A 7,902-nucleotide genomic window follows, 5' to 3' on the forward strand; every position below is an offset into this window, starting at 1 on the left:
TCGGTGACGATTATCTGAACCGGTCCTGGGCCTCTCCTAGGTCGACGTATTCGCTATCACCGGTGTTGGCCGTGAGCGGGAATCGAACTCGGGTCGCCGGATACGTAGCGCAGCGTAGCGCTACCGCTGTGTGTGGCGCAGCGGTTAGCGCGCTGCGCTACGAACCCGGCGATCCGAGTTCGATTCCCGCTCACGGCCAACACCAGCGACGATTATCTGAACCGGTCCTGGGCATCCCCTACGTCGACTCAGCCTCAAATGAGTACCTTGTGGGGTGTGTAAAAACCACTGGGGAGACAAAGGCGGTCGGGCGTGATGCTGGCCACCCACCTCCTCGTGTGCCGTGCCGGGCTTCATAGGTGCTCACTAACAGCACTTGTCCCGACAGTCTGTTACAGGCTAGACGGGGGATCTTTGTCTTTGTACGCACACACCCACGTGGTTGTACGCACACACCCACGTGGTTGTACGCACACACCCACGTGGTTGTACGCGCGCACACCCACGTGGTTGTACGCACACACCCACGTGGTTGTACACGCACACCCACGTGGTTGTACACGCACACCCACGTGGTTGTACACGCGCACACCCACGTGGTTGTACACGCGCACACCCACGTGGTTGTACACGCGCACACCCACGTGGTTGTACACGCACACACCCACGTGGTTGTACACGCACACCCACGTGGTTGTACACGCGCACACCCACGTGGTTGTACACGCGCACACCCACGTGGTTGTACACGCGCACACCCACGTGGTTGTACACGCGCACACCCACGTGGTTGTACGCGCACACCCACGTGGTTGTACACGCACACACCCACGTGGTTGTACACGCACACACCCACGTGGTTGTACACGCACACAGGCAGGGCCATTGAGACTCCGCTCTCTCTTCTTTTACGGGAGACGTATGTGCTGAGCTTAAGCAGGGACAGATGGTTTGTGTTGTTGCTGTACGTGTTGCCAACACGTGGTGATGCTTACACTTGGAACCCGCGTTATCACATCTGCACACCGAAGCCTCGTCCCTCCACGGGGGTTATCTGCAATCGGCAAATCCGCGATCCGCTTACACTACAGCTCCCCACACGGCTAAACACACACAAAGACACACACACACAGACACACAAAGACAAACACACACACAAAGATAAACACACAAATACAAACGCACACACACAGACACACACACAAGCACACACACAAAGACAAACCCACACACACAGACAAATACAAACGTACACAGACAAACAAACGCAGACACACACACAAGTACAAAGATCCCCCGTGTAGCCTTAACGGACTGTAGGGGCAAGTGCTGTACCTGGTACGGTGTCTGAGCATCGCCACTGGGGAGACAAAGGCGGTCGGGCGTGGTGCTGGCCACCCACCCCCTCGTGTGCCGTGCCGGCCTTCATAGGTGCTACTAACAGCACTTGCCCCAACAGTCTGTTAAAGTCTATACGGTGGATCTTTGTTTTTACCTTTGTACAAGAGAATGATAAGTGTATGTATATGATGCATATAGAAGTATGACTCACGCATGAATATGGTGAATGCATGCGCGTGATGCATGCATGGGTATGATGCATGCATGATGAGTATGAGGCACGCATGCGTATAATACATGCGCTGGTACGATGCATGCGTCAGTACGATGCATGCGTCAGTACGATGCATGCATGCAGTGTAGGATGCATGTGTAGGAGTTTGCCTGTTCGCCCATCAGCAGCAGCACGATCCTTAGTCCACGCGTGCGGAGGCGAATTGCGATGGGATAGGTGGAGGGGTGCGGCAAAGTGTGGGGGGGGTATGGAGGTTGGGATGATGAGAGATACGGGGGGGGGGGCTGATGGGGTTTTTGGTGAGGTGATGTGACGTGGGAGCGTAGCGTCAGGAGTGGGAGATGATTCAAAGGGAGTGTGTGGGTGTGTGTGGGGAGATCCACACTAATCACGTGTCTCCTAGCAACAATTCTATTGCTGCCGCATAGCGTCACACGCACGCACAATTGTACGGACTCACACGCACGTAGGTATGTCTAGTTCGCATAGACTGTTACATATACTGGTGGGGCAGGCATTGAACTCAGCTGCGCGAGTTAATAGAACCGAGTGCTAATCACTGCGCCACCGCTCCCCGCTCTCCCCAATACAACAAATATCCACCCTCGTGTCGTCTTTACCAGACTGTTGAGGCAACCGCTGTTTGCGAGCGCCTATTGACGTCGAGGGTGGGTGGTGATGCTGAGAGAACCACACCAGGCCGCCTTTGTCTCCCCAGTGCTGATGTTTACACACCGTACTAGAAATGTTTTTTTTTAAGGCTGAGTCTACCTAGGGGGGTGCCCACGACCGGTTCATATGTCCATCACCGTTGTAGGCAGAGAGCGGGGTTCGAACTCAGTTCGCCGGATTCGAGTGCAGTGCGCTAACCACTGCGCCACCGCTCCCCACACACACACAAATACATCAAAGGCACTGCGTGTTGAGTGGTGGGGGTTTGGGCTCAGGGGGGTAAAACCGGGGGCTTTGGGCACCTCAAGGGAGTAAAAGGAATAGAGATCGCTTTGAGATTCGATTATTCCTGTCCCAGAGATAATGTTGGATGCTTGAATGCCTTCGGTTAGGGATTTACAGATGAAACAGCTGAGTGTGAGTGAATGTGTGCGTGCATGCATGTGTAGTGAGCGACCTCTGACACGCGTACGAGTAGAAGGCTTCTTATTTAGAAGGCGATACACTTCGTAACGCGACTACCCCTATAGGCTGTCCAAACACGTAGCCCATATTCTTAGGTTTTTTCGGTAAAGTCACGTAGGTAAAAAATGTAAATTAATAAAAGTAAAATAAAATTAAAAATCACGACGTTTCGGAGGCAACACAAGCTTCCGTCTTCAGGTGGAACCGTCACAGCCGGCTTGCTGTATCAAGTAAATGAGAAATTCCAAGAGATACTACCCCGTATAGCCCATCTCCGAGATACTACCCCGTATATATAGCACATCTCCGTTCGTGCGCTACGCTCTGGATGGCAGACGAGCGTGGCGGCAGCGACGAAGCTGCTCTTGCAGAAGAGCAGTCATGCGGTCGAAGAGATGGCGACCTCAGCAACGCAACCAGGACCCAGACCCCACACTAACAGCCCCGAAGATCTGGTTCGCTGCTCCTTACATCTGCCTGGCCACGCCCCCCTTTCTAGAACCTTCTAGAACCTTCGGGATGGTTCCCGGCGCTTCTCGACTGACTCCGCCTTTGACCTTTACCCCAGATACGCCCCATCACATGATGCAGAGTCCGCGGGTGTGTGGTCACATCGGTCGTGCAGCGGTGAGCGCGCTGCGACGCGGACCCAGCGACCCGAGTCAGATTCTCGCTCACGGCCAACATCGGTGACGATAAAGATGAACCAGCCTCGAACGGGAACCTTGCACGAGCTTTAAACGTCGCCAACTGGGAACTGGCCACCCGCCCGCCCGCTCGCCGTGCCTTTTCATAGGTGCTGCTCGCTTACAGCACTTGCTCCAACAGTCTGTTGAGGCTACACGGGGAGTATCTCTCTCGTATTTTGCAGAGGTGTGGACTCGAGTCATGTGACTTGGACTCGAGTCAGACTCGAGTCATGAATTTGATGACTTGAGACTCGACTTGGACTTGCATAACAATGACTTTGTCCCACCTATGAGATGTGGACTCGAGTCATGTGACTTGGACTCGAGTCAGACTCGAGTCATGAATTTGATGACTTGCGACTCGACTTGGACTTGCATAACAATGACTTTGTCCCACCTCTGGTATTTTGTCCATACCACATCCACAGCATATAACAGTGGTGTTTCACCATGACTTGCAGCCTTGCACCCCTCTGATTCTTAATCGTTAAATATTTTCTTAAAATAATAATACTCTTTGGTTCTTTCGGTAAAGTCACGTAGGTATACAAGAAAATAAATCACGACGTTTCGGGTGCAACACAACAGTCCATCATCAGGTGGGAAAGCGTGGTCTGCTGCTGAGGCAGACTGTTGTAATAGATTTGAAATGGGTGTAGCCCAAGGGTCATAAAGAAGTGGCCGGGGCTAGTGATGTTAATGTGAGAAGTTAGCATGATGTTAATGTGAGAGATTAGCATGATGTTAATGTGAGAAATTAGCATGTAGCTGTAAGATAGGAGGAGAGCGGCCTCCTGGACGAGGGCACGGAAGTGGCTGTGTTAATGTGAGGGATTAGCATGATGTTAATGTCAATAAATACATATGGTTTGATGAAACAAAGTAGTTGCTGAATTTATGTTTTCGATGATTTACCTTCTAAAATAAAATCTGTCCATGTCTCGCACCCCCCAGAAATGGTATCTCACACCCCCAGGGTCTGACGCGCACCCCCCAGGTCAAGAAGATGAAAAAGAACCACTGCCGCAGACAGTAACGATGCAATACGCAGTCATGCCTGCCGGAGAGTTCAATACTTTCAGCAGCAATGGTTCAACAAAAGATAACCCTGGACCCCTTCCGACATGAATTGTCTCACCGCCAGCGTCGGGCTTGATGGAACTAACGCTGATGACCGGGCTCAGCTGTTCAAAGGTTAAGGAAGGACTCTCTTTCTTGGACGCAAAGCTCCGTGCAGAAATGCAAAACGCAGCATCATCATTAGGGTCGTGTTGGAGGATACAAGTAGGGAAATAATTAATCAGACAACAATACGCCTCCATTCAGATGTACCTGTCCCTCCGCATGAAGAATAAAAGTACAGGCAGACCTCGTTTAGCGCAACACCCCACCCTCCTCCCCCACCGTATAACGCTCATACCTGATAGCGATTAATACTGCGGGTTTGTTAAACACAAATATATACCGCGATTGTTAAAGATCCCGTCACGTGATTCGCAAGAGTAGGCCATCGCGTACCGGCGGCGTCACGGTTCGAATCTTTCCAAAATGTTTATCGATTATACCGCAAATCAGCTAAATAAACAACAAAAACTTGGCAGGACCCTCATGGAACGGAGTCATGAGACTCGGTGATGCTCGACACGTGGGATAATAATCCAGAGTTGTGGTGATGATGACGATCAAACGCTGCACCAGCGGTGCATTGTCACGGTTACATTATGGTGCAAGATTATGAATGAAGACAATTCCACGTTTTAGTGACGGGGCCCAGGATAGTAATTTATTTTAAATAACAACAGCTGGTATTACTTTTACCGACCCCACGTGATGATGCTACGAAACAACGGTGTGATGACAACAATAATAATTACAATAATGATACAGTGATAATAAAGAACTTTATAAACATAGACCAGGCCACGTGAGCGGTGAAGAGATGACAGATGGCTGATCCACGGGACAGGAGGCCTTTAGCAATATGGAGAATTGATTTATCATCAATCAATCAACCACAAAATCAATCAATCAACCAACCGACCACCCAGTCAATCCATCAACCACTCGAATAACCAACCACGGGCCTGGTGGTGACGCACGACTGTGACGCAGAGGCAATGGTTGGTGGATCTCGCAGAGATCCGTGAACCTCCCCACACCTGCTGGGGAAGTTGTGGGTTCCTGGACTCGACTGCGGACCTGGGAGTGTGATTATCGTCGTGTAACACACACACACACCCATGTACGCGCACCTCACAGAGACTAAAGGACGCACAGCAGCTGGAGATATTATGTCGCGCATCGCACCAGCTCTATCATTTAAGGCTGAGTCGACCTAGGAGAGGCTCAGGCCTTGTTATGTCGTCACGTTTCGCGCTTACCGCCGATGTTAGCCGTGGCCGAGATTAGAACTCAGATTTCGCCAAGTTCGTATCGTAGTGGGCTAACCACTGCGCCACCGCTCCCCACTCCACTCGTATTGCCTTAACAGACTTTAGGGGCAAGTGTCGTTAGCGAGTTGCACCTATGAAGGCCGGCACGGCACACGGGGTGGGGGTGGCCAGCGCCACGCCCGGCCGCCTTTGTCTCCCTATGGCGATGTTTACACACCGCACCAGGTACTCATTTGAGGCCGAGTCGATCTAGGGGAGGCCCAGGACCGGTTCAGATAATCGTCACCGGTGTTGGCCGTGAGCGGGAATTGAACTTGGGTTGCCGGGTACGCAGCGTAGCGCTACCCGCTGTGTGTGTGGTGCAGCGGTTAGCGCGCTGCGCCGCGAACCCAGTGACCCGAGTTCGATTCCCACACGGACACACACGCACACACACGCATACACACACACACACGCATACACGCATACACACACACTCGCACACACGCGCATGCACTACACACGCGCACACACACACACGTACACACACACACACACGTACACACACACTCGCATGCATACTCGCACGCACACGCACACACTCGCACACACACACGCGCACAGATGGAGGCGACGTTGCGGTGAGTGGGATTGCAGAGGGACCTGGGTGTGCGAGCCGCGTGCAATATGGACGACTCAGAGAAGTACAAAAATTAACATCGTGCGCAAACAATTGAGATGTCTTGGTGGTTCTTTGGCCCAGATGACTCACAGATGCCGCCTTCAACGTGAATTATGTTATGTTCAGTACTGTGCCGCGTGTCTAAGCAGTCCGGCAAACTGAAGAGACGAGCAGGGGGGGGGCAAATCAAAGGTCGCAATCGGGTACCCGATACCCGTACCCTACCCGATACCCGGCTACCCGTACCCGGCCGGGTATCGGGTAAGGTACGGGTATCCGATTGCGACCTCTGGGATGAAGCCATGTTGCAGGCGCGGGTGGGTTGATTCTAGGAACTTGAATTGTGAGAAGAGACAAGACGTTGGGAAATGAGTGACAAACGGTGACTCACCAGTGACTCACGGCCTACCCGTACCCGTACCCAGCCGGGTACGGGTAGCCGGGTATCGGGTAGGGTACGGGTATCGGGTACCCGATTGCGACCTTTGATTTGCCCCCCCCCTGCTCGTCTCTTCAGTTTGCCGGACTGCGTAGACACGCGGCACAGTACTGAACATAACATAATTCACGTTGAAGGCGGCATCTGTGAGTCATCTGGGCCAAAGAACCAACAAGACATCTCAATTGTTTGCGCACGATGTTAATTTTTGTACTTCTCTGAGTCGTCCATATTGCACGCGGCTCGCACACCCAGGTCCCTCTGCAATCCCACTCACCGCAACGTCGCCTCCATCTGTGCGCGTGTGTGTGTGCGAGTGTGTGCGTGTGCGTGCGAGTATGCATGCGAGTGTGTGTGTACGTGTGTGTGTGTACGTGTGTGTGTGTGCGCGTGTGTGTGTGCATGCGCGTGTGTGCGAGTGTGTGTGTATGCGTGTATGCGTGTGTGTGTGTGTATGCGTGTGTGTGCGTGTGTGTGCGTGTGTGTCCGTGTGGGAATCGAACTCGGGTCACTGGGTTCGCGGCGCAGCGCGCTAACCGCTGCACCACACACACAGCGGGTAGCGCTACGCTGCGTACCCGGCCACCCAAGTTCAATTCCCGCTCACGGCCAACACCGGTGACGATTATCTGAACCGGTCCTGGGCCTCCCCTAGGTCGACTCGGCCTCAAATGAGTACCTGGTGCGGTGTGTAAACATCGCCATAGGGAGACAAAGGCGGCCGGGCGTGGCGCTGGCCACCCCCACCCCGTGTGCCGTGCCGGCCTTCATAGGTGCAACTCGCTAACGACACTTGCCTCTAAAGTCTGTTAAGGCAATACGAGTGGAGTGGGGAGCGGTGGCGCAGTGGTTAGCCCACTACGATACGAACTTGGCGAAATCTGAGTTCTAATCTCGGCCACGGCTAACATCGGCGGTAAGCGCGAAACGTGACGACAGAGCAGGGGGGGGGCAAATCAAAGGTCGCAATCGGGTACCCGATACCCGTACCCTACCCGATACCCGGC

This window comes from Lampetra fluviatilis, chromosome 24, assembly GCF_964198595.1.
Source record: "Lampetra fluviatilis chromosome 24, kcLamFluv1.1, whole genome shotgun sequence".
NCBI lineage: Eukaryota > Metazoa > Chordata > Hyperoartia > Petromyzontiformes > Petromyzontidae > Lampetra > Lampetra fluviatilis.